The sequence below is a fragment of the Odocoileus virginianus genome, chromosome 1 (genome assembly GCF_023699985.2).
Source record: "Odocoileus virginianus isolate 20LAN1187 ecotype Illinois chromosome 1, Ovbor_1.2, whole genome shotgun sequence".
Classification (NCBI taxonomy): domain Eukaryota; kingdom Metazoa; phylum Chordata; class Mammalia; order Artiodactyla; family Cervidae; genus Odocoileus; species Odocoileus virginianus.
Window position 1 is genome coordinate 24,653,358 of NC_069674.1, and position 26,003 is coordinate 24,679,360.

At 38.3% G+C, this 26,003-nt stretch overlaps 1 protein-coding gene and 1 long non-coding RNA gene across 4 annotated transcripts in view; one reads left to right on the forward strand and one right to left on the reverse strand.

Moving 5' to 3' along the window:
* AHCYL2 (adenosylhomocysteinase like 2) overlaps nucleotides 1–26,003 on the reverse strand; it is a 196,585-nt gene that overhangs the window by 66,671 nt on the left and 103,911 nt on the right. The window lies entirely within an intron of this gene.
* On the forward strand, nucleotides 12,588–17,024 carry LOC139034650 (uncharacterized). The gene is made up of 2 exons (XR_011487140.1): nucleotides 12,588–14,323; nucleotides 15,323–17,024. It is a non-coding gene; the product is annotated as an uncharacterized lncRNA (long non-coding RNA).

The following is a 26,003-nucleotide window of genomic DNA, read 5'->3' on the forward strand; positions in this document are numbered from 1 at the left end:
TTCAGCTAGATAGATAGTATCAAGCAACTTTCCAAAGTGCCAGTATTATTTGTACTCCTACCAGCATGATATCCGTCCAGGTGCTTCATAGCCTTGCCAATGCTTAGTATTGTCAATCGGCTACATTTTAGGCATTCTAAGTAACGGTGTCACTCTGTGATTTTTCATCTGCATCTTAACACCAGCACTACCATCACGACCACAACTGAGCACATTTTTTTATGGCCTTTATTTTGTTGCGTTACATTTCTGCTATACCCATTTCACTGAGAGTTTTTATCATGAATGGATGTTGAATCTTGCCAAATGCTTTTTCTGCATCTATTGAGATGATCCCTTCGTTTTGTTAGTGTGGGGTATCACGTTGATTGATTTGCAGATACTGAACCATCTTTGCATCTCTGGGATAAATCTCACCTGATCATGGTGTAAGATCTTTTTAATGTCTTGTTAAATTTGACTTGCTAGCATTTTACTGAGGATTTTTTGCATGTATATTGATTAGGAATATAGGCCTGAGACACTGCATGTATCTGTGCATGTGGTAAAACAGCAAATCTTATAAGATTTTAAAGTGGACAGTTCAGTGGCAGAAAATACAATCACACTGTTGAGCACCCATTACCACCAGCCATCCTGAGGAATTTTTCATTATCCCAAGCCGAACTCTTTCCCCATTAAACACACACTCCTCATTTCCCTTCTCCCCAGCCCCTGGTAACCACTATTCTACCTTTTTTCTCTCAGAATCTGAGTAGGTATATCATATAAGGGAAATCATACAGTATCTGTCCTTTTGTCTGGTTTATTTCACTTAGTATGTTTTTAAAGTCCATCTGTATTGCAGCATGTATCAGAATTTCATTCTTTGTAGGGCTCAATAATATTCCATTGTATGTACACAAGACATTTTGTTTATCTATTATTCACCCATTGATGGACATTTGGGTTGTTTGCACCTTTGAGTTATTGTGAATACTGCTGCTACAAACACAGGTGGACAAATATCTGTTAAGAGACCCTACTTTCAGCTCTTTTGGGTATACACCCAGGAGTGGAATTGATGAAGCATACGGAAATTTCTGTTTAATTTTTTTAGAACCTACAATATTGCATTTTATAGAAGCTGCATCATTTTACATTCCCATCAGCAATGCACAAGGTTTCCAACTTGGAAAAACTGGAACTCTCATGTACTGCCAAGCATATCTTTATGCTTATTGGTCATTTGGATATTCTCTTACATGAAGAGGCGTTTCAAGTATTCTGTGTATTTTTTTTTTAACGGATTGTGGATATTTCCCTTATTAATCTGTATAAGTCATTTACAGATTCTGATTCTGAGTCCTTTGCAAACATCTTACACTGTGGCTTCCACTCATTACATTGTCTTTTTAAAAAATTTTTCTTTTGAAATAATTATGGACTTAGGAAAACAATTTGTAAAAACAGTGCGAGAGTTCCCATATACACTTCACCCACATTCCTCTAATGTTAACTGATAAAACCACTGTAATTATCAAAATTAATGAGTTAACATTGGTACAATACTATTAACTAAATTACAGGCTTTATTTGGATTTCAAAAGTTTCTCCAAATGTCCTTTTTCAGTTCCAGGATCTGTATCACATTCAGTTGTCCTGTCTCCACAGTCTCTTCCAATCTATGATAGTTCCTCAGTCTTTCATGACCCTGACAATAGTAGTTGGCTAAATCCTGAAATAAAGCTATGCATTGATTGGATTCAAAACAAAACATCAGTTCAACATTTTTGATTAAATTTTTAGTCTCCTCCCCAGTTTTACTGATAGGGGCTTCCCAGGTGGCGCTAGTGGTAAAGAACCTGCCTGCCAATGCAGGAGGCACGAGAGACGTGGGTTCAATTCCTGGGTTGGGAAGATCCCCTGGAGGGAGGACATGGCAACCCACCCAAATATTCTTGCCGGGTGGATCCCATGGACAGAGGAGCCTGGTGGGCTATGGTCCACAGGGTCACAAAGAGTCAGACTAAGTGACCAAACAACAAAAGCCCAATATAATCAAAAGCTTCCTTATACTTGGAAAAAGGAGGCAGAAGAATGAGAGCCAGAGAGAGATTTAAAGATGCTATAATGCTGGCTTTGAGAATGGAGGAAGGGGCCAAGGAATCCTGGCTGCTTCTAGAAGCTGGAAAATGCAAGGAAGTAGATTCTACTCTAGATGGAATACAGCCCTGTTGACATTTTTATTTTAGTCCACTGAGACCAATGTTGAACTTCTGACTCCAAGAATTATAATTAAATACACTTGTATTATTTTAAGCTACAGAAAATTAACACATAAGGGCTCTGAAATTTTAAGGGGGAGAGGGAGAGATTAGCTGTTCGGTCTTAAATATTTCATTCGCAACTAACCAGTCTGAATGCTCAGTTTGGCTGGCAATATTTTCATAAATGTTAAAATTCTGCACATTAAAGTGACTAATATTTTTTAAAATGCTTGGGAATAGGATTCCATTTTTACCAAATCCTTATTTGTATAAGAACACTGTCAATGAGAGAGGGTTAAATGTGACTGGAGGGGTAGACAGGGCTTGACTGACCATGTAGGGTTTACAGGTCACAGAACAGTTTTAATTTTACTCAAAGAATAATAGGAAGCCACTAGAGATTTATGTTTTTAAAAGATCACCATGGCTCCATAAAAACAGAAAAACTAAACAACCATGAATGGAAATGAGAAGAATAGTTAGGAGGTCATTAAAACATATGATAGATGATGATAGCCTCAATAACAATGACAGCAGTAAATGGATTTAGGACATGTATGTTGGTGGTTGACTCAGCTGCACCTAGTTAACAGACAATATGAAGGGTAAGAAGGATGTCAAGAATGACCATCAGTGGGGACTTCCTTGGTGGTCCCGTGGTTAAGAATCCACCTTGCAATGCAGGGGATGCAGATTTGAATCCTGGCCAATGTAACTAAGACTTCACATAACACGGAGCAACTCAGCCTGCATGCCACAATTAGAGAGTCCATATACCACAATGAAGGACTCCTGCATGCCACAACCAAGACCTGATGCAGCCAAGTAAGTAAATTTTTTAAAAGTAATGACCATCCTTTTTTCTTGCTTTAGCAACTGGTTAAATAGGGGTGACACTGGTTAAAATGTGGAAGAACAGGGGAAAAATAGATGTGCGAAGAATACCAAGACTTCAATTTTGACCATGTTAAGTTTGAAACGTCTATAAGATATGCTAATGCAATCAAAATAGCAACTGAATACAGTCTGGAGCTCAGAGGAAAGCCTAGGCTGAAATAAAAGAGCTAAGATTTCATCCATCTCTGTAATTTAAATCCCATGTACACAGATATAAAAATTCTTGGGAATGGATAAAAATTGCCTAGCGAGCAGAAAAAAAGCAAACAAACAGAATTCAAGTCTGAGCCCTGATCCATGATCTACCATACAGGGCAGAAGAAGAAGAAAGGCCAGCAACTGAAATTTAAGAAGCAGCCACCAGAAAAGTCAGAGGAAAAATCCAAGACATCAAGAAAGGAAATTCCTTCCAGAAGGAAAGAGTGGTCAGCTATTGCAAATACTGCTGAGAAGGTTAACAAAATGACAGTTGAAAATAGTTTGTAGGACTTAGCAACATGGAAGTTTTGATGACTTGAGGGAGTAATGTGGGTAAAACAGGATTAGGGAAAACTGAGGAATGACTGAGAGGTTAAGAAGCAGAAACAGTTTGAACAGACAAGTCTTTTGAAAAACTGGGCTGAGATATGGAAATAACTAAAGAGGGATTACAAGCCAAAGGGACTTGTGTGTGTGTGTGTGTGTGTGTGTGTGTGTGTGTGTGAGAGAGAGAGAGACAGAGAGAGAGAGAGAGAGAGAGAGAATGCCTTTGTTCACAAGATGGTTACTAAATCTTGACTGAACTCTGAAAGAAATAGAGGGTGGAAGATAAAAATGTGTGCATCTGTGTGTATGTATGTGAATGTGTGTGTGTTTAGAAGTGTAAATAAAGAGAGGGGTACACAGGGTTGTCAGATAAAATTTAGGACACCCAGTTATTTTTGAATTTCAGATACACAACACATAATTTTTCAGCATAAATGTGTCCCAAATATTGCACGGGACACACTTATACTAAAAACTGTTTGTTGTATCCGAATTTCAAATTTAACTGTGCATTGTGTTGCTGTTTTTTGCCAAGTTTAACAACCTTGGGGGCAAATCAAGAAGAAAAGTCTCAGAAAATAAGAGAGAATGGGATCCAGGGCATGAGTGGAGAAGCTATGTTTGGTTAGGATTAGGAATACTTCTTTCTGTGTTACAGAAAGAAAAAAAGAAGAAATGTAGCAAATATATAGATGAAGGTAGTAAGAATGAGGAAATTCACATCTAAAAGGTTCTTCCTACCTCCCCCCAATGAATTATGACATAATATCAATTAAGGTTAAGTAGGAAGGGGGAGTTACCTGCTGGTCTAGTGGTTAGGATTCCGTGCTTTCACTGCCGTGGCCCAAGTTCAGGGGACGGAGATACTGCTAGCCTTGCAGCATGGCCAAAATTAAAAAAAAAAAAAAAGGCAGGTGGGTAGGAAGGGCTGTAGGAGAACTGAGAAGCATTAAAAGATAATTGTTTAGTTGTGTCTGACTCTTTGCAACCCAGTGGACTGTAGCCTGGCAGGCTCCTCTATCCACAGGATTTTCCAGGGAAGAAGACTTGTCTGGGAAAGTCATTTCCTTCTCCAGGTGATCTTTCTGACCCAGGGATCAAACCAGCATCTCCTGCATGGCAGGTGAACCGCCTGCCATGAACCACCTGGGAAACCCCAAAGACAACTGGTTTATAATAATTTAAAAACAGACAACTAGCAGCCACTGAAAGTTTCTAAGTAGGGCAGTAATATCTCTGCAGAATGACATGATAAAAATATGCTAAAGTAAGATGTATTTAAGGGAGAATGTGGCTGAAAGAAATGAGAACAACTTTAAGGTCAACCTTAAAGATGGTTAAAGTCTGGATTTCCAGATTACTACTATGTGAATGAATACAAATTTGAGAAATTACATAAAACAAGAAATAGTAAGATGTTGACAAAGATCTGGATGAAGAGTTGAAGGAGAGAGATGTTCCTATTATGTACATAAAAATGTATCTATAGAAAGCCATTTTCAACACAGTACATTCAAATACCATGCACTCAGCAACTTATAACACTACTGCTTTTATGTTTACGATAATAACCACTATGATTATTCTTCCTCACCTGCCAATTTTCTGTCAAAAAGTTCTAATTGCCTTCCAAAATTCTTTCTCTTCTCACCTTTCCCCATGAAAGTCAAACAGGAAATATTTTGATGAGTTTCGAAGCAAATCAATCAAGCATAACTATAAGGAACCAGCTCTTTTTACATCCAATAGCAAGATATAATATATTTAAGAGATTCCTTACAAGAAACAAAAATTGTCCTAGAATCTGAACATTAAAGAAAACCTAATAAGTGGATTGCTCCCCCTCAACATCCTCCATATAACAAATAAATTACTGTCTAGCAGCAATTTTTAAAAGTTGTGTTGATGACTGGGCTAATGTCTTTAAGCTACTCTAAAGTAAAGAATATATAAAATACAGCAGATTCTCACTATTCATGGTCAACCCTGAATCTTCATTGTAAGGACCGATGTGAAGCTGAAGCTCCAATACTTTGACTACCTGATGCGAAGAGCCGACTCATTGGAAAAGACCCTGATGCTGGGAAAGATTGAAGGCAGGAGGAGAAGGGGGCGGCAAAGGATGAGATGGTGGGAGAGCATCACTGACTCAATGGACACAAGTTTGAGCAAACTCCAGAAGATAGTGGAGGACAGGAAAGCCTGGTATGCTGCAGTCCATGGGGTCGCAAAGAGTCAGACACAACTTAGCAACTGAACAACAACAATATTCTAATAAAGTCACAACGAACACTGACTTAGCCAACACTGAAGCTCTGGTCCTATGGAAAATACAGGGATAGGCTTCCATGAGTCTCTTCATCATATATTTGTCAAATGTTCAACAGATAACCCTGTTTTATATGTTCCGTTTAAAGACACATTAATTAACATGTATTGTTGATTCACGAACACTAACTCACAGCCAACAGCACTACAACTCATGGCTAAATGAAGCTAATCTAACATACATTTCTCTCTATAAAGCACGGCACAGCCATTTTTGTGCTTAGGAACACTAGACAGCACTTTGCTAAGTTGCTTCAGTTGTGTCGAACTCTTTGCAACCCCATGGACTGCAGCCCACAGGCTCCTCTGTTCATGGGATCCTCCAGGCAAGGATACTTGAGTGGGTTGCCATGCCCTCCTCTGGGGATCTTCCCAACCAGGCACTTTAGCATTACATTTAGGAGACATTTTATTTTATTTTCATTTATTTTTATTAGTTGGAGGCTAATTACTGCACAACATTGCAGTGGGTTTTGTCATTCATTGACATGAATCAGCCAAGGAGTTACATGTATTCCCCATCCCGATCCCCCCTCCCACCTCCCTAGGAGACATTTTAAACAGTGAACTCAACAAGAAAAAAGTACAAAACAAAATGTGGCACTAGGTAGACCATGTAAAGGACACCTGGATGAGAGCATGAGAGCTTCGAATAAGGAGGCAGAGCATTGCCTTGTTTGACCTCAACTGGGAACATACATGTTAGGTGACTCAAATTTTTTGCCACCCTGTGTGTATACATGAATGACAACTAAAAGGACCATGAGTATTGATTTGGTGGGGTTACAAATAAATTTTACCAAGTAGGCAAATTTGCAAATACAGAATCTGAAAATAAGGGGGTTGGACTATGCTGGTGTGTTCACTTGATTCCAAGGCAGGTTTGCTTGGATGGGATTATTGTCCTTCTAAAAAGAAGAGACACTAGAAAGCACTCTCTCTATATAGCAGACAGAGGAACGGTGATGTGAGGACCAGGGAGAAGGCAGCCATCTATAAACCAGAAAGAGAGGCCTCAGCAGAAACCAACCGGGACTTCCATCCTCCAGAATCATGAGAAAATAACTGTGTTGTTGAAAGCCACCTACATGGTGGTATTTTGTTAAGGTAGTCTGAGTAGACTATTATACCACGTAAATATAATCCCTCCGGGGACTGCCCTGGCAGTCCAGTGGTCCGGACTCAGAGCTTTCACTGCCGCGGGGCTGGTCAGGAAACTAAGACCGGAAACTAAAAATCAATAAATCAATCAAGCAATCTAATACTTCTAACCGTCTGGATCAAGTTCTCTGTTACCTTCTTAGGGACTGCTGTCAATTAACCCCTCTCACACATAGTTCTTCAATGTTCACCCCCCACTGACTTCTTCCCACCAGGACAGAGTATGTTCAGGTTTCTCCTATTCCCAAAATAAATAAAAATTTTCATCTTCTTCTTTTAGCTACTGCTCTCTGTACTTAATTTCAGAGCAAAACTTCTTGCTTCCTATGCTTGCTATACCCCCAATTTTTCACTTTTTATTCACTCCTCAATCAACTACAGGCGGGCTCCTGCCAGTCCACTGAAACTACCTGTGCCCAACAGCTTTCTGTTGCTAAACCTAATGAGACTTTCCAGCTTACTTTACTTCACATGAATGTGACACTGTTAACATCTTTTCCTTGAAAGACTCTCTCCCCTTGGCTTTTCTAATATTATACCTATCTTTTCTTTGATCTCTAAGATAACTTCCTTCTCAGTTTCCTTTGTAGCTTTTTTTTTTTTTTTTTAACTTCTGGTCCTTTAAATGTAGGAGTTTAACTTAAAGATTCTAATCTCTGTTGTGATCTTCACTCAAAACATTCTTTTATCCATATTCATGGCTTTATGTACTTTTAATGTACAGGTAACTTCTAAAACTCTAACACCTCTCTGAGCTTTAGTTCTGTGTGGACAATGACCTATTGGGTCTATTTAGTCTGATGCTCCCATAGGCACATCTGACTCAACATATCTAAAATTATTCATTTACTTCTTCTAAGGGAGATAAAAAATAAATAGATGAAACAGTTAAATTTATGATAAGTGAAAGGAAATGAGAAAGAGCCTAAAGTAAAGTATAAAAGGAAGAAACTATCTTCAACAGAATAGTCAAGAAAGGCCTTTTATAGGTGGTAACACTTAAGCTAAGACCAGAATGATGAGAGAAAGCTTGCTCTTTGAACAGAAGCAAATAGTAATTGTAAGAGAGACCTTGGTATGTTTAAGGAATAGAAAGACAATCTGTACAGCATAAATTTCATGAATGATAGGAAGAATGAGGTCGCAAAGAAAGGCAAAGGCCCAGTCACAAGGGTTTTATAAGCCAAGGTAAAGATTTTAGATTTTATTCTAAGTATACTGGATGTCACTAAAGGATTTTAAGCAATATAATGACATGAACCAACTCATATTTACATTTGCTGTTATATAGAAAATGGATTATGGACAGGCAAGAAGGGGAGAGTAATTAAAAAGTTGAAGTAGAAGGCCAAATGAAAGACACTGGTAAGCTGAAGTAGGCTGATAGCAATAAACATGAAGAAAAGCAGACAGACTTGAGGTAATTTCAAAGGCAGAACTCATAAGACTTGCTAATGGAGAGTCAGGAGGTGAGAAAAAAGAAATAAAGAATAACTCCAAATTCTAGTTTGAACTGGGTTGAAGGTGATTTATCAAGATGAGAAAAACTTGGGTGGGGTAAAAGAGATAAAGTTTTATGGAAGAAATCAATGTCCACTGTGGACAAGTTAAGTGGAACATCTGTGAAACATTTACATGGATATATAAAGCAGTAAGTAGATATGAGAATCTGGAGCTCAAGTAAGAGGTCTACACTGGAGGCAGCTTGACTGGAAGCTGTCAAGCTTATGGGAACAGATTTGAATTTTCTGAAATTCTAATTTTCATTTGAAAGCTTCAGTGTTATCATTGAAACAAATAGTCTATTGTCCTTGAAGTGACAGATCCACTTTGTTCATTTTCCAAAAAATATCCAGTGTCTAAATAACTATGGTTTGTCTGTCAGTTGGTTCTTTCAAGCAAAAGTGGTATGCCACAAAAGAAGAAAAAGCTAGTTCAGCTTGCAACTCAAAAACATGAGTGCTTTACCTAAGACAAGCATCAACCACGCAGCAGAAGTGCTTTACGTATACTTCCCATTTCATTAAAAAAAAATAAAAATGGGAGAGAGAGAACTGTACTCTAAGGTTGATATTTAATAAAATAAAAACTTTAATTGCTTCAAGAACATTTTTAAGTGAAGCTAGAAAGAAACTTTTAAATTACAAGTGTATGGCAATGAAGAATACAATGACAGCTAATAGTTTAGTGCCACTGTCTTAACTCATGGTGAGGCACTAGTAGTTTTATCAACCATTGCTAATGTACCATCAGTACAAATATCCAACACAATGAAAATGGTAAAGAACATGCTAATATTATTATGAAAATAGTTTTGACCCCACAGACCCTGTAAAAGGGTAGCAGGGACTCCCAGAAATCCACAAACCACATTTTGAGAACCATTGCATAAGAGGTGCTTGGAGACCATTGGGAGATGAACAAAGGCTTACTGTAAGACGGCAACATAAATTTTTTTTACCTGCAAAGGGTGCCTCAGTAAAGTCTTTTTCTTACAAACTTCCATAAGCTCTACCATCAACAGTCAGGTTTTCTTCTTTTTACCTTCCGCCTATTTTATTCAAAGGGCCTTCAGAATCTAAAGTATTTTCATAATACTACTGAAATGGTATTTGTCTTTTTCACTTTTGTCTGTATGATGTCTTGTCATCACTGTGCTGTCTAATAAAATCTGTGCTTCTGTATTTTTGTGTTTTCTAAAATTTACCAAGGAGTTTGGTTTAGGGTATATATAAATTGTTTTCAACTCATTGTGCTCCTACTGTCTATCTTCAGTTACACTGGCTATAATCTCTGCAATTTCATTATCATCCAATAAATTTTTAACAATATTCTGAAATAAAGGAAAAGTATTTATAAAATTTATTATACTCAAGTATGAATTGTTTGGGGCTTCCCTGGTGGCTCAGTGGTAAAGAATCTGCCTACCAATGCAAGAGATGCAGGTTCAGTCCCTGGGTTGGGAAGACATCCTAGAGAAGGAAATGCTAACCCACTCCAGTATTCTTGTCTGGGAAATCCCATGGACAGAGGAGCCTAGCAGGCTACAGTCTATGGGGTCAAAAAAGAGTCCTGACAGGACTTAGTGACTAAGCAATAACAACAACATGAATTGTTTGCTTTAAAAAAGGAGATTAGAAAACTTTTTGTTTTCAGCCTACAGATGTGAAAGTGAAAGTGTTAGCTGCCCAGTCATATCCAACTCTTTGAGACCCCATGGGGTGTAGCCTCCCAGGATCCTCTCCTGGAATTCTTCAGGCAAAAATACTGGAGTGAGTAGCCATTCCCTTCTCCAGAAGATCTTTCTGACCCAGGGTTTGAACCTGGGTCTCCTGCATTGCAGGCAGATTCTAAAATCATTAATATATGTAATACTGAAAAAGACAAAACTAACATATCAGAGTTCTCTGACTCACGAGAGAGAAGAATCCACCCTCAAAGAACCTGAGAAATTTTGGAAATAAAAAATAAAAATACAATGAAATCTGTATTTCCCTCAGATTTGTTGATAATAAGTTACTTTATTTTGCTTTATCCAACAGAATATTTTTGAATAGCATTATGGTGCCAGTTAAAGAGATGAGAATACCAGACCACCGCGCCTGTCTCCCGAGAAACCTGTATGCAGGTCAAGAAGCAACAGTTAGAATTGGACGCGGAACAATGGACTGGTTCAAAATTGGGAAAAGAGTATGTCAAGATTATATACTGTCACCCTGCTTATTTAACTTCTATGCAGAGTACATCATGAGAAATGCCAGGCAGGAGAAAGCATAAGCTGAAATCAAGACTGCTAGGAGAAATAGCGATAACCTCAGATATGCAGACGACGCCACTGTTATGGCAGAAAGTGAAGAGGAACTAAAGAGCCTTTTGATGAAAGTGAAAGAGGAGAGTGAAAAAGCTGGCTTAAAACTCAACATTCAAAAAACTAAGATCAAGAGCCTTTTGATGAAAGTGAAAGAAGAGAGTGAAAAAGCTGGCTTAAAACTCAACATTCAAAAAACTAAGATCATGGCATCCGGTCCCATCACTTCATGGCAAACAGATGGGAAACAATGGAAATAGTGACAGACTTCACTTTCTTGGGTTCCAAAATCACTGCAGATGGTGACTGCGGCCATGAAATTAAAAGACGGTTGCTCCTTGGAAGAAAAGCTATGACAAACCTAAACAGTGTATTAAAAAGCAGAAGTATTACTTTGCCAACAAAGGTCTGTATAGTCAAAGTTATGGTTTTTCCAGCAGTCATGTATGTATGTGAGAGTTGGACCATAAAAAAGGCTGAATGACAAAGAATCAATGCTTTTGAATTGTGGTGTTGGAGAAAACTCTTCAGAGTCCCTGGACTGCATGGAGATCAAACCAGTCAATCCTAAAGGAAATCAATCCTGAATATTCATTAGAAGGACTGATGCTGAAGCTAAAGCTCCAGTACTTTGGCCGATGATGCAAAGAACTGACTCATTAGAAAAGACCCTGATGCTGGGAAAGATTGAAGGCAGGAGGAGAAGGGGTCAGCAGAGGATGAGATGGTTAGATGGCATCACTGACAATGCACATGAGTTTGAGCAAGCTCTGGGAGATGCCGATGGGCAGGGAAGCCTGGTGTGCTGGTGTCCATGGGGTCGCAAAGAGTTAGACATGAATTAGCAACTGAACAATAACAACAATGGTGCCAATTAAATTACAGCATCATTTTGAGACCAATCATTTATAGTTTGGGGAAAAAAAAAGGAATTGAATACCTTCAATGGAAATAAGATGAGTTGTTTGTGTCACACAGCATGAAGACTGACTCAATACAAAGAGAAAATGACCCCAAATCACCACTTAAATGATAGTCATCTTGGACTCTTCCAGAAAAACCACAGATGAAAAACCTGAATAAAACAGAAAGATAAACCTATAGGATTAGAGGTAGAGTCTACTTAGGAGTTACACGTTTTGTGGAAATAATTAGTAGACAGTAATGGGGCATGCTGTTTTAAAAATAAGAATTTCCTTTAATTCTGATTCAGCTAGGTACCTGACAAGAAGAGAAAGAAAAAAATTTACGTGACCATCATGGTGGAAATCCCAGAACTGTTGCAATCTGAAAGCCCAAAGATCCAATGACTGAATCCTGATTCTGAGCTGCTTTGCCTTTTTTTTCCCCTCTTTTTTTTTTGGGGGGGGGGGGGTGTCAAGAAAACAATAGAGGCCTGGACATTCAGAAACAGATCCTTGCTAAATGATTTATGCACCAAAGTCATCTTAGGAGAGAACTGGTTCTTAATTCTGATAGTTAATAATTCTGTTTGACTACTTATCTATAGCCTGCCATGCTCCTCTGTCCATGGAATTCTCCAGGCCAGAATACTGGAGTGGGTAGCCACTCCCTTCTCCAGGGGATCTTCTCAACCCACGATTTGAACCAAGGTCTCCAACCCAGGTCCCCTGTATTGCAGGTGGATTCTTTACCATCTGAGCCACTAGGGAGGCCCACAAATCTACTTGTTCCACAGCTCAATGTGGAATCCAGGGAACTTAGTCTGCTTACAGAAAAACGTACTCTGACCCACCCATTTAATGAGACCCTTTAATTCAAGAAACTGAATCCTGCCTCTCTGACTAACCAGTACAACGAGGGCTATTTCTTGAGGTAGTCATTAACATTATCAAGGATATTCTGATTGTGGGATAATAAGATCTTGTTAGCTCTCAAAAGAACAGTGGTGTGAGGTCATCACTGTGCCACCAAACAAAGGGCAAAAAGAGAACATGACATTTTTCCAGGTGCAACCTAACTTTGGGGGGACTAGATTCTCTATGGTAAAAGTTTCTACTTTTGTCAAAATACTTGGGAAATCTCTGAACTGACTACAGTTTAGAACTCTCAGATAATCTATTATCATGACTAACATATTCCTAGTACTTACAATGAGGCTTGCTTCAAACATACCACTTCTGAGCGAGTGAAATGAAGAAATGTACAGCACATACACCCAAGAGGAATGTCTAGGGATGGTAATATATTATTTATAAAATCCTGGGTATCAAATTAAAACATCAACAAAGAATTAAATTCTCCTTAGGTTCAAAAAAGTCAATTCAAGAGCTCACTCTTAAGTGGAGAGGAAGGGAAAGCAGAAGAGCTATTGTTCAGCTGTAAGTGTAGGATGCGTATGTAAACTAAATTCAGCAATTACCAGCCTAAGGTAACCTGAAGAAAATGATCAAGAACACAATCAAGGCTCTAAGTGGATGGAGCTGTATAAAATATTTTATATACAATCCAAGTTCACCTTTCAGGTCTCAACTCAAATGTTAACTCTTCAAGGCCTTCCCTAGTCATCCTATCTGGCCTTGCTCCCAGGCCCTGCCTCTGAACCACCACCTTACTACCACTATCTTTCTTTGTTTTCTCTTTCTGGAATTTAATATATGGCCTCCACCTTGGAAAGTCGAAAGTGCAGTAGCAAGAGAAGACAATAACAACCAAAGAGCTGCAGGAACACAGTTCAGTACCCGTGAGATCTAGTGAGGCCTCACGGGGAAGTAATATCAGATTCGGGACTTGATGAAGTAATACCTAACTCTGCAAGTCTCCAAACTGTCACACTGCTTTACATCTTCATGTTTTCTGTAACAACAGCATGAAGGAGGAGACGGGCTCTAACATAAATAGAAATGACAGCAGAGCATTTTTTGGTGTTTACATAAAATAGCAAAATGGCTTAGATTAACGTGTCTTAATTTTTTTAGGGCCATGAGACCCTCCTTGGAAAATATGATGAAAGTCACAGACCCTCTCTAGCATCTAGAGAGTTTGGTGTCTGTTTAAATGAAATTTGAAACACAATTTCGAGGAGTTCATAGATCTATTCAGATAATCTGAATTCACCTAAGTCTAGGTAAAGAAAATAAATTCTACAAAGAGTAACTATGCAATTGGAAGGAAAAAAAACAAGAACAAAGGTGATCATTTATATTTACTATACACCAGGCAGTACTGCAAGAGATTATATACATTATATAAACGATTATATACATTTAATCCTCAAGACAGCCCTAAAATTAGATTTTTTAAATCTGGATTTTATGTTTTTATTTGTTCTTTTGTTTTAAACTAGGTAACAAAGGTTCATGGCACAAAGTTCAAGAAACATAAAGAGTAAAAGGTAAGTCTCTCTTTCTGCCCATTTCCTTCCACACCAGATTATCCTCTCTATAAGGAAAATTCCAGTTCTTGCACAGTCTTCTAGAGACATCTTTTGCATGTAAGCAAATAGGTGAAGTAACTGACTCAAGACTATAGTCAATATTCATCTACATAGGATATTTCATACATGTTTGAGAACACCTATCAGATAAATGTCTGGAAGTAGCAGTTATTATTCTCTTTTTTGGAAAAAAAAAATGACTTGCCATTCCACGCATTCCCAAAATCTGGATGCAATAAGAAAGGAGGGGAATGTGTCTACCAGCCAGAAGCTAGCCAATTACTTCACCTTAGTTTTATAGGCTTCCTTGTATACATGGGTATAACTCAATAATACCCCTTTCCCATATTTTCAGAAATTGTTTTGGAACTCACAGAGGGAAGCAGGCCCTGGTACTCATAGTAGACTAATGTGTAGTATCTATCTGAAAAGATTTCAAGCAGGAAACAGTACTTAGATGTAAAAATCCAGACACTAATATCTATACATTCATTAGGCTGTATCTTTTCAAGGGGTGTAATTTTATTCACTACCACTGTAAAAAAACTTGATGGAGGTGGTGAAGTTGAGGAAGGGAAGCAAAACCCTCCCCTTAAGCAAACTGAAAATCAAGACCCAGGGATCCTACAGTATTTACCAAGTGATTTGAAGTTCAGACCAGTAGTCCTGAGTTAGACAGACTTTATTTTTTAGAGCAATTTCAGGTTCACAGAAAAACTGAATGTTAAGGATGGTTCTCACGGAACCCCTCCCCTCTAGCATACACAGCCTCCTCTACTATCAGCATCTTGCCCCAGAGTGGTACCTTTGTTACTACGGATGAACCAATGCTGACACATCATTATCACCCAAAGTCCAAACTTTACATTAGGATTCATTCTTGGGGTTGTGTATTCTATGGATTTGACAAATGCATAATGACATGTATTTACCATCATTATATTTCATTTTCTTGAGCTCCAAAATCAATGTGGACCGTGACGGCAGCCACGAAATTAAGACACTTGCTCCTTAGAAGAAAAGCTATGACAAACCTAGACAGCTATTAAAAAGCAGGGATATCACTTTACTGACAAGGTTAGTATAGTCAAAGCTGTGGTTTTTCCGGTAATTATGTGTGGATGTGAGAGCTGGACCATAAAGTAGGCTGAGCTCCAAAGAATTGATGCTTTTGAACTGTGCTGTTGGAGAAGACTCTTGAGAGTCACTTGGACTGCAAGGAGATCAAACTAGTCAATCCTAAAAGGAAACCAACCCTGAATATTCACTGGAAGGACTGATGCTGAAGCTGAAACTTCAATACTTTGACCAGCTGATGCAAAGAGCCAACTCACTGCAAAAGACCATGATGTTGAGAAAGGTTGAGGGCAAGAGGAGAAGGGGACGGCAGAGAATGAGATAGTTGGATGGCATCATCGATTCAATGGACATGAGTTTAGGCAAACTCAGGGAGATAGTGAAGAACAGAAAAGCTTGCCATGCTGTAGCTCATGGGGTCACGACTGAACAACAACAAATACTATCATACAGAATATTTTCACTGGCCTAAAAATCTTCTATGCTCTGCGTATTCATCTCTTCCACCTTCCACTCCTGGCAACCACTTATATTTTAAGTGTCTCTATAGTTTTGCCTTTTACAGAATATCATATAGTTAGAATCATACAGTATGTAGCCTTTTCAGATTGGCTTCTTTCACTTGGTAATATGCACTTAAGGTTCTTCTGTGTCTTTTCATGGCTGGATGACTCATTTCTTCTTAGTGCTAAATAATATTCCACTGTCTAGATGTATATTCCACTATCTAGATCTAGACTCCACCATAATTTATCCATTCACTTACTGAAGGACATCCTGGTTCCTTCCAAGTTTTTGCAATTATGAATAAAGCTTCTATAAACATCAGTGAGTAGACATAAGTTTTCAACTCATTTGGATAAATACCAAGGAGCACAACTGCTGGATTATATATTTAGTTTTGTAATAAATTGCCAAACTGTCTTCCAAACTGGCTGTCCCATTTTGCATTCCTGCCAGAAATGAATGAGAATTCCTATATTTGCTCTATATTCTTACTATCTGGTATTGTCAGCATTCTTGATTTTGGCCATTCTAATAGGTGTGTAGTGGCATTTCATCATTTTAATTTGCATTTCCATGATACATATGATGTGGGGCATCTTTTTAGATGCTTGTTTGCCCTCTATATTATCTTCTTTGGGCTTCACCTGTGGCTCAGCTGGTAAAGAATCTGCCTGCAATGTGGGAGATCTGAGTTTAATCCCTGGATTGGGAAGATCCCCTGGAGAAGGGAAAGGCTACCCACTCCAGTATTCTGGCCTGGAGAATTCCATGGACTGTATAGTATATGGGGTCACAAAGAGTCAGACACAACTGAGCGACTTTATCTTCTTTGGTGAGGTTTTGTTAAGATTATTTTTTTCCATTTTTTAATTGGGTTGTTTGTCTTCTCATTGTTGAGTCTTTTTTTTTTTTAAGTCATCTGTATTTGTTACAACTTTTTAAAGCAGAATGTGACTTGAGCACTACATTTCCATTCACAAAACTTGCTCCAAGTTACTTTTCCAGCGGCTTTACAACATGCCTGAGCAGGCTTATAAGTTTGCTACTCTAAACAATATTTTTCTTTGGAAAACAAGCCCTATGTATGGACAGCGACTCCAATCAAGTTGGTTCAGCTTAACACACTAAGTCTTAAGAGTTCTTTGCATATTTTGAGTAACAGTCCTTTAGCAGATAGGTCTTTTGCAAACATTCTTTGCCAGTCTGTGGTTTGTCTTCTTATTCTCTTGATAGTTATTTTCAACAAACCAGAAAATTGAGGCTCAGAAATCTACCTGCTGAAGGCATACAGTAGGAAATGGCAAAGCCAGGCCCTAAATCCTGCTCTTATCACCATTCTATGTTTGCTAGGGCTTACTTGGAAAAGGAGACAGAATACTGAAGGAAAACAAAACGCAAATAACCACCATAACCATTCTGGTTGTGAAAAAAGGAAACCACACACTCCCTCCCCTTCTCTTATCAAATTCCCTCTGATAATCTCTTCTATCACCATGTTTCAGTTATCATCTATGTGCTAACAGCTCCTAAATCTCTATTTATTTATTTATTTCATTTTTGGACAAACCACATGGCATTCAGGATCTTAGTTCCCCGATCAGTGATTGAACTTGTGCGCCTACCTTGGCAGCGTGGAGTCTTAAACACTGGACTGCCAGGGAAGTCCCCTAAATTTTCACTTAAAGCCTAGATCTCTCAGATTTGTATATCCAAATGCCTTTGGACATCTCCACTCATACACTCCATAGTTCCTCAAACATAGCCTATTCAAAACCGAACTAACCAAACCTGTACTTCCTCCCAAATTTGTTCAATAAATGGACTTCTACTTCAGAAACCTCAGTCACCCTCAGATCACTTTCCTTTAACCAGCCGTTTCATGCAGAAGTAGCCCTAATTCATAAAATTCTGTCCTTTCTCCAATGACACCATTTTCTCACAATCTGTCAACCCCTTTTTTAGTTACTTCCCTCTTTGTCTAGTCTAGATTTCCTGGTCCATCTTGAAAATAACTCACGAATAACTTCATTCCCTCTCTCCTTTCATTATTTTTGCCAGACAAAATCTCAATCCTGATGACTCCTTCTAATCTATCTACTTCATCTTTGGGCCCAAGCTGCTAAATTTTGCAAGAGATAAACCACATGACCAAGCTGACAAGTTTCACTTTAAATTCATCTTCCCAAAACTCAAATGAGTATCAACAGTGCCTCAGTCATTTTACAAAGTCTCTTTAGTGGTACACACTCCCTCTGTCCCTTCCCAGGAAGAATAGTTCATATTCGTCCCCTCGAACTTATACCCTTACTTTCAAGTGACAGTCTTATCTTACAGAAATAAAAGAGATTAAATAGAAGAGGAAATTATCTGATATAAACTTACATTCCTAGCACCAGGCCTACCTCATTTGCCACACTTCACCTTCTCCCCGCATTTTACTGAAATAAGGGTCTCACTTTGTGCTTACCATCCATCCCATCTCAATTGAGTACTTAACTCTTTCTACATGATCTAGCCCTTATCTCTCCAACCCCATCTCCCATCATTTACCCTCTGCTTAAAAATACTCCACTGAAAACCAACCTTCTTTTCCAGTTCAAGGCCTTTGTACATGCTGCCTATGCCTTCTTTGCTTCATAATTTGCATTTTTTTTGTTAACTCAGTTGCTTATTTTGTCTACTTCTCCTGTGCAGTTGGCTCACCACCACCACCACTGATGGCCTGACGCAACCACTGATCTGCTTCTTGTTACTCTAGAGAGACTCGCCTTTTACAGAATGTCATATAAATGGAATCATAAAAAAAATACCCTCTTTTGTGTCTACTTTATTTCACTTAGCATATCTGAGACCTTCATTCATATGAATCATTCTTTTTTATTCCTAAGTAGCACTCTTTTCTATAGGTGTACTTTACCCATTTAATTGTTGACGGATTTTTGGTGTTTTTCCAGTTTGGAGCCATTATAAATTAAACTGCTATCAACATCAGCAAACTAGGTTTTGTGTGAACACAGGATTTCATTTTCTTGGGTAAAGACAAAAGTAGGGGTAGAATTGCTGAGTCATTTGGTGAGTATATATTAAATTCATGACAGCAAACTGGAAAACTATTACTCGCCAGTAATGTATGACCATCCTAACTGATCCATATCCACATCAATATTAGGTATTGTCAGTCTTTTAAATTTTAGCCATTCTAGTGGGCTTCCAGTTTCTCATTGTGGTTTTAATTCACATTTCCCTGACTCATCATGTTGAGCAACTTATGTGCTTATTGGAATTTGCATAGCATCTACTGAGGCATGTCTGTTCAAATTATTTCTCCGTTTAAAAATCTGAACTGTGTATCTCATTACTGAGTTGTAAGAGTTCTTGATATATTCTAGATACCAGTCCTTTGTCTGGTATACGTATTGTGAATATTCTCTCTGATTCTGTGGCTTGCCTTTTTATTTATTTAACTATGTGTTTTGAAATAGGAAATTTTTGCTTGCCTCAAGGTTATAAGACTTTTTTTCCTTTGATGTCTTCTACAGTCAATGATCCATTTTGAGTTAAGTCTTATATATGAAACAAAATAAAGGTAGAAGTTCACTTCTCTCCAAAATGGAGAGAAGTGATATTCCAGCATCATTTGATTTTTTTTTTTTTAATGTCCTTTCCCCACTGATTTACTCTGGCTTCTTTGTCAAGACTTAATTCCCTGTCTATATGTGTGTCTATTTCTGGACTCCCTCTTCTGTTGCATTGACCTACATGTATGTACCCATCCTTCTCCCTTTAGTGTCAGTACCTTTTGTGGAGTGAGAAAAGGTAATAACTGGAGTCCAAAAAGTTCCAAATTCTTCCCCATCTCTCCAATTCCTCCTTTTCTTTTTCTTCGTTAAGATTTTGCACAAAATAGTCTTCTAAGTCAAAACTGCTAGCACAAATGGTACTATTATGTGTGAGTGTGTGCTTAGTTGTGTCCAACTCTCTGTGACTCCATGGACTAGCCCACCAGGCTCCTCTGTCCATGGAATTCTCCAGGCAAGAATATTGGAGTGGAGTGCCATTTCCTAATCCAGGGGATCTTCCCGACCTAGGGATCGAATCCACACCTCCATTGGCAGTTGGATTCTTTAGCACTGAGACACCTGGGAAGCCTTAAAAGGTATACGTCAAACATAGACTGACCTCAGGATGATGATTTTATGCATATTAAACGTAGAAAAAATAAGAAAATATATGTAAATTTTAATTCTAAGTTCACTATAAATAGTCCACTAAAAACAAACAATATTCTGGTGCCCTCTAGTGGGGAGAAACTGGAAGGATATAACAAACAAAGAAATGTTTGTTATAGAAATGGTAAAATAAAACACTATTCAGAGGAATACTGAATACCAACAAATGTGATTACTATTTTCATTTATTCTCCTTACTCTCTTCAGAACAAAAAAATTTTTTATGTAAAAAGGGAAATGTTTTGTTATTTTAATTCAATGTGCATGCAGTGAAATAAAAAACTGGTTTGAATCAACAAAACTGATGTTTGAAATTTGTATTCTCACAGTATACTTTCCTGTACAAACAAAATGGGGACCAGAGGTTAGAGGAAAAGAGAAAAGATTTTACATAATTGAGCAAGGATGTAAACTAAACAGTTTCAAGATGTGTAGTTTAAATACACTGTCATGATATATGCTAATGTATACTTGTATACAATGCAACACATAATAATGTACAGTATTGTTTTCTGGAATGGAACAAAAGAAGTGCGGGAACTGGGGGGAGCAAGGAGAAAAGGAGGATTTATACATTTATATATTTTAAATACACTTTTAAAAATGTAGGACAATCATTTTGAAACAGTGAAACAGAATTCTACATACTTATACATGAGCCCCTCCAAATAAGTGGCAAGAGATACTTTGTTGAGAATAGTTCTAACAGTTTCTTATAATTAACCAACTCTTGTTAGGTCCCACAGGGTACTACAGCTACATTAACCTCCAATATTCTCAAACATGCAAAACTAGAGAAACAATAAATTAAAAGTAGTTTTCAATATCAATTTTTGCCCAAGAATTTAATTCTTTAAATATTTCCATTTCCTCACAAAGCCTCCAGGATCTGAAGGAGGAAATCCAAAATATCTGCTCTCTGCCTAATTCATTCTTGGGCAGATTCTTGTGCTCCTATTAGCTCTAAAGTCATTTTTCCAAATAGTATATCTTAGTTTCCCATTAGGTCTTGAAGAATTTCCAGCTAAGCCTCAAAGTCTTTTGCTAATTCTACATATACCTCCACCTCTGAGGAACCCCAGCCTCACTTAGCCAATGAGCCTTATAGTTAATCAAAATTTCTTGGTATATTCACCTACTTTTTTTCTCCTACCATCCTGTTTTAAAGAAAAAAACTCTCTCCTCATTTCTCCTTTCAAAATACCTCCCTATTGTCACTTTTACATTTTTAATTTGTTAAAAAAAATTTTAAATCACTATTATTAGTCATGTAGGTCAAAAGTTGAGTCATTACTCTTCCTCTCCTCTTCTTGGTATTACCTTTGAGTGAACTCGGCAGGGAGAAGATTCTCAGGTTTCTGCCACTCTGCTACCAGCTAAGAGATGGGAACAAGGACCAGAAATACCTAAAAGACCCTCCCTGTACCTCCGTAATTTCCTCAGTCTAAGACGCCTTTTCTGTTTCCTTTCTATGTACTCTATTTACTGCCTATCCTCCTTCCCTACTTTTCTTTTAATGCCAAAGTGAATGTGCTTTTTATTTGAAGCTCTACCTTTATATCCTTGGAGATGATTTTTTCTTCTAAATTTCTGTTGTAATTATAGGCCATATTACTTAACTGGCTTGTAACACATGCCTCCTTTACATTGACATTCTTCCCTTTAAGTACTTGCCAGAGTCTTCCAACTGTTAAATTCTCAAGCTTATAAACAGATTTCATATTTCTTATTTCCACTATCTTGCCCCAAATATATATTTAAATGATACTCATATATGTGCCATCCCAGCCTAGAAATTCATAGAATTCCACACACTCAATACTCCACTTCTTCCCCAGTGGGGCCCACCACCCTCCCCGACAACTGCCACCTCCCTTCCTTCCTGTATATCTTCTCTTTCTCTGGTAAATGGTACTAAAGAATTATATGCTATGCTTTCAGTTAATTCTTTCTGAAAGTGAAAGTGAATGTGTTAGTCACTCAGTCGTGTCTGACTTTTTGTGACCCCATGGACTGTAGCTTGCCAGGCTCCTCTGTCCATGGAATTCTCCAGGCAAGAATACTGGAGTGGGCTGCCATGCCCTTCTCCAGGAGATCTTCCCGACCTAGGGATTGAACCCAGGTCTCCTGCATTGCAGGCAGATTCTTTACTGTCTGAGCCACCTGGGAAACCCCTCTTTCTGTAAGGATAACTTGGAAAAGTGACTTGTATTTCCAATAGTATGAAGTACTGGAAAAGGTTTGTTTTTATTTCAATCCCAAAGAAGGGCAATGCCAAAGAATCTTCCAACTACTGCATGATTGCACTCATATCTCTTGCTAGCAAGGTAATGCTCAAAATCCTCCAAACTGGGCTTCAACAGTACATGAATGGAGAACTTCCAGATGTACAAGCTGGATTTGGAAAAGGCAGAGGAACCAGAGATCAAATTGCCAACATCTGTTGGATCATAGAAAAAGCAAGAGAATTCCAGAAAAACATCTACTTCTGCTTCATTGACTACTCTAAAGCCTTTGACTGTGCGGCTCACAACAAACCATGGAAAATTCTTAAAGAGATGGGAATACCAGACCACCTTACCTGCTTTCTGAGAAACCTGTACGCAGGTCAAAAAGCAACAGTCAGAACCAGACATGGAAAAATGAGAAAATGAACTGTTTCAAAGCTGAGAAAGGAGTCAGACAAGGCTGTATGTTGCCACCCCGCTTCTTTAACCTCTATGCAGAGCACGTCATGCAAGATGCCGGGCTGGACGAAGCACAGGCTGGAACCAAGATTGCCAGGAGAAATATCAACAACCTCAGGTGATATAGGTGAGATATAGGTGAGATAGGCAGGTGAGACTAATCTAATGGCAGAAAGCGAAGAGGAACTAAAGAGCCTCTTGATGAAGGTCAAAGAGCAGAGTGAAAAAGCTGGCTTGAAACTCAACATTCAGAAAACTAAGATCATGGCATCGGGTCCCATCACTTCATGGCAAATAAATGGGGAAAAAATGGAAACAGTGACAGATGTTATTTTCTTGGACTCCAAAATCACTGCAAATGGTGACTGCAGCCATGAAATTAAAAGACGCTTGCTCCTTGGAAGAAAAGCTATGACAAACCTAGACAGGGTATTAAAAAAGCAGAGATATCACTTTGCAGACAAACATCCATATAGTCAAAGCTATGGTTTTTCTAGTAGTCGTGTATAGATGTGAGTAAAAAGTAAAAGTCACTCAGTAGTGTCTGACTCTTTGCAACCCCATGGACTACACAGCCCACAGAATTCTCCAGGCCAGAACACTGGAGTGGGTAGCCATTCCCTTCTCCAAGGGATGTTCCCAACCCAGGGATTAAACCCACGTCTCCCAAACTACAGGCGTATTCTTTACCAGCTGAGCCACCAGGGAAGCCCACAGATGTGAGAGTTGGATCATAAAGAAGGCTGTGCCCTGAAGAATTAATGTTTTTGAACCATGGTGCTGGAGAAGACTCTTGAGAGTCCCTTGGACAGCAAGGAGATCAAACCAGTCAATCCTAAAGGAAATCAATCCTGAAGTCTGATGCTGAAACGGAAGCTCCAATACTTTGGCAACCTGATAGGAAGAGCCGACTCACTAGAAAAGACCCTGATGCTGGGGAAAAGGGCAGAAGGAGAAAGGGGTGACAGAGGGTAAGATGGTTGGATGGTGTCATCAACTCAATGGACACAAGTTTCAGCAAACCCTAGGAGATAGTGAAGGACAGGAAAGCCTGGAGTGCTGCAGTTCACAGGGTCATGAAGAGTTGGATACAACTCAGCGACTGAACACAATATGAAATACTAAATACACAGAATTATCCTCCCACTAGAAACAACTAAATATAAAGTACAAACACCTACTTAAATAAATTGCTTGTTTGGCAAAAAGTTATGAACTGACAGTGCTAAGAAAGAGACTCCCAAGTGCAAACAGTCCAGCTGAGCCATTTGCATAGTCCTGACTCACAAAACTATCAGCAAAGCAAAATGTTTATTTCAAACCTCCAAATTCTGGCAGCAATTTGTTGTGCAACAGTACTAACTATGCTATTAGTACAATAGTAGACAAGCTCCCTGTATTATTTGAAGTCAATATAGAATCTTGAAGACATTCTGCTTCACTTTTTTTTTTTCTTTTCTCTTGCCTTAGAACTTCAGAGATATGTTTGTTAAAATTCCAAACCACTCATTTCATAGATAAGGAAACTTAGGCCCAAAGAAGTGAAATCACAGAACAAATTACAGATCAAATTCGTAGTAGAACACAGATCAAAATCCATGCTTTTTAATCCTCAATGTAGTGTTTTTTGTTCGTAACCAAAACTTTTTTCTATCTTGTCTTTCCTTTCTTTATTCCACTCTTTTTCTTTGTGGCAGAAGGGCGGCCAAAATAATGTCAGTCAACCAGCTTTTTATGCTTCCCTCCAAAAAGCCCAGACCTATTTCCAATTCGAAGATTTAAAGAGCATTTCCCAACTAACACAACATTTAAAATCAACTATATCCCAATAAAAATTTAAAAAGAAAAGGAAAGGGCATTTCCCAGTTCTGCTTGTCTCTAATCTTGCTGAGCCTCTAGCAATGTAAGGTGCCAGCTTCCTGGACCAGTTGATAAATCTGTATGGATTATCACCAGCAGAATGCAAACTTGCTACTTAGTGTGGCTGGGTAACCAGGGAACAATGACAGAAGGGCATTATCTGGGTAATAAGAGTTATAGAACTTACAGCAAAGTAAGACACAGAGAATCTCAACCTCACCAGGACTGAAAACTGCTATCTTTCGGCAACTGTAAAATGTGAAAGCTACCTGCAAATCTGACAATTTCCTAACAAAGGTCTAAGTAACAGTTAGAGAAGCTGGCATATTAGATAGATCAGGAAGGAACCAAGAAAAGAAAATTTTAAAACAGAAAATAAACTAATCGGCACCAGAAAAACAGATCATAATAAAGAAAGAAAAACACGAAGGGAATGTAACTATGAAGCCACGGAGACATCTTCACCTAGCCCGGATTAGAACTAGAGCTAGATTTGCAATTTTTCATTTACAGTCAACTGGTTTCTATGCATTAATTTTTGTAGCCTGGTCTCAAAGTAAGATTGCTAATAAATTGAACTTCTATTAAAATTTACTAAATTTATTTACTAAAAATTTCAGCTTAAAACTATTTGAAACCACTCAAATGTCTATCAGTGGAGTTTTGATTACACAAACTGAGGTACACTCAAACAATGGAATGTTATGTATCTGTTTAAAAAGAAGCTTTTTTGTACTTACATGGAAGGTTCTGATTATGTGACCCTTGGTGTAAGAAAGGGGGAGAAAGATGAATAAATGTATTACTTATATTTGCAAAAGGAAAACAATAAGAAATGATGACTAGACCATGAAAAAAAGGTTTTGGCTATTTACATGTAAGTTCATTAGCAACCTTGCTGCCTAGATAGAGACTTAAGATCAATATAATGACACTTATTTAACTTTTGCTCCTTCTAACTTAAGAATGAACTGGACCGTCTGGATGAGAATGTTTAACTTTAGGCACAATAGGGCCTGGTGCAGATCGATTTCCAGTCTCCTCAGAATACATAAAACACGACTTTTCCCCCCATATCTGGATTAATGGATAACTACCACATTCATTCTCTTTCCACAATAATGTATCACCCTATGTTTACCTCCACTAACCCCTAATCAATATTCACAGTTTATTAATAATATATTACTATCTAAGTTCTTACCTAGTTTCTGGGCCAAGTGTTTTACGCTTCAGCTGTTACTGTCCCTCCAACTGTAACTGTAAATGCTTACAGGT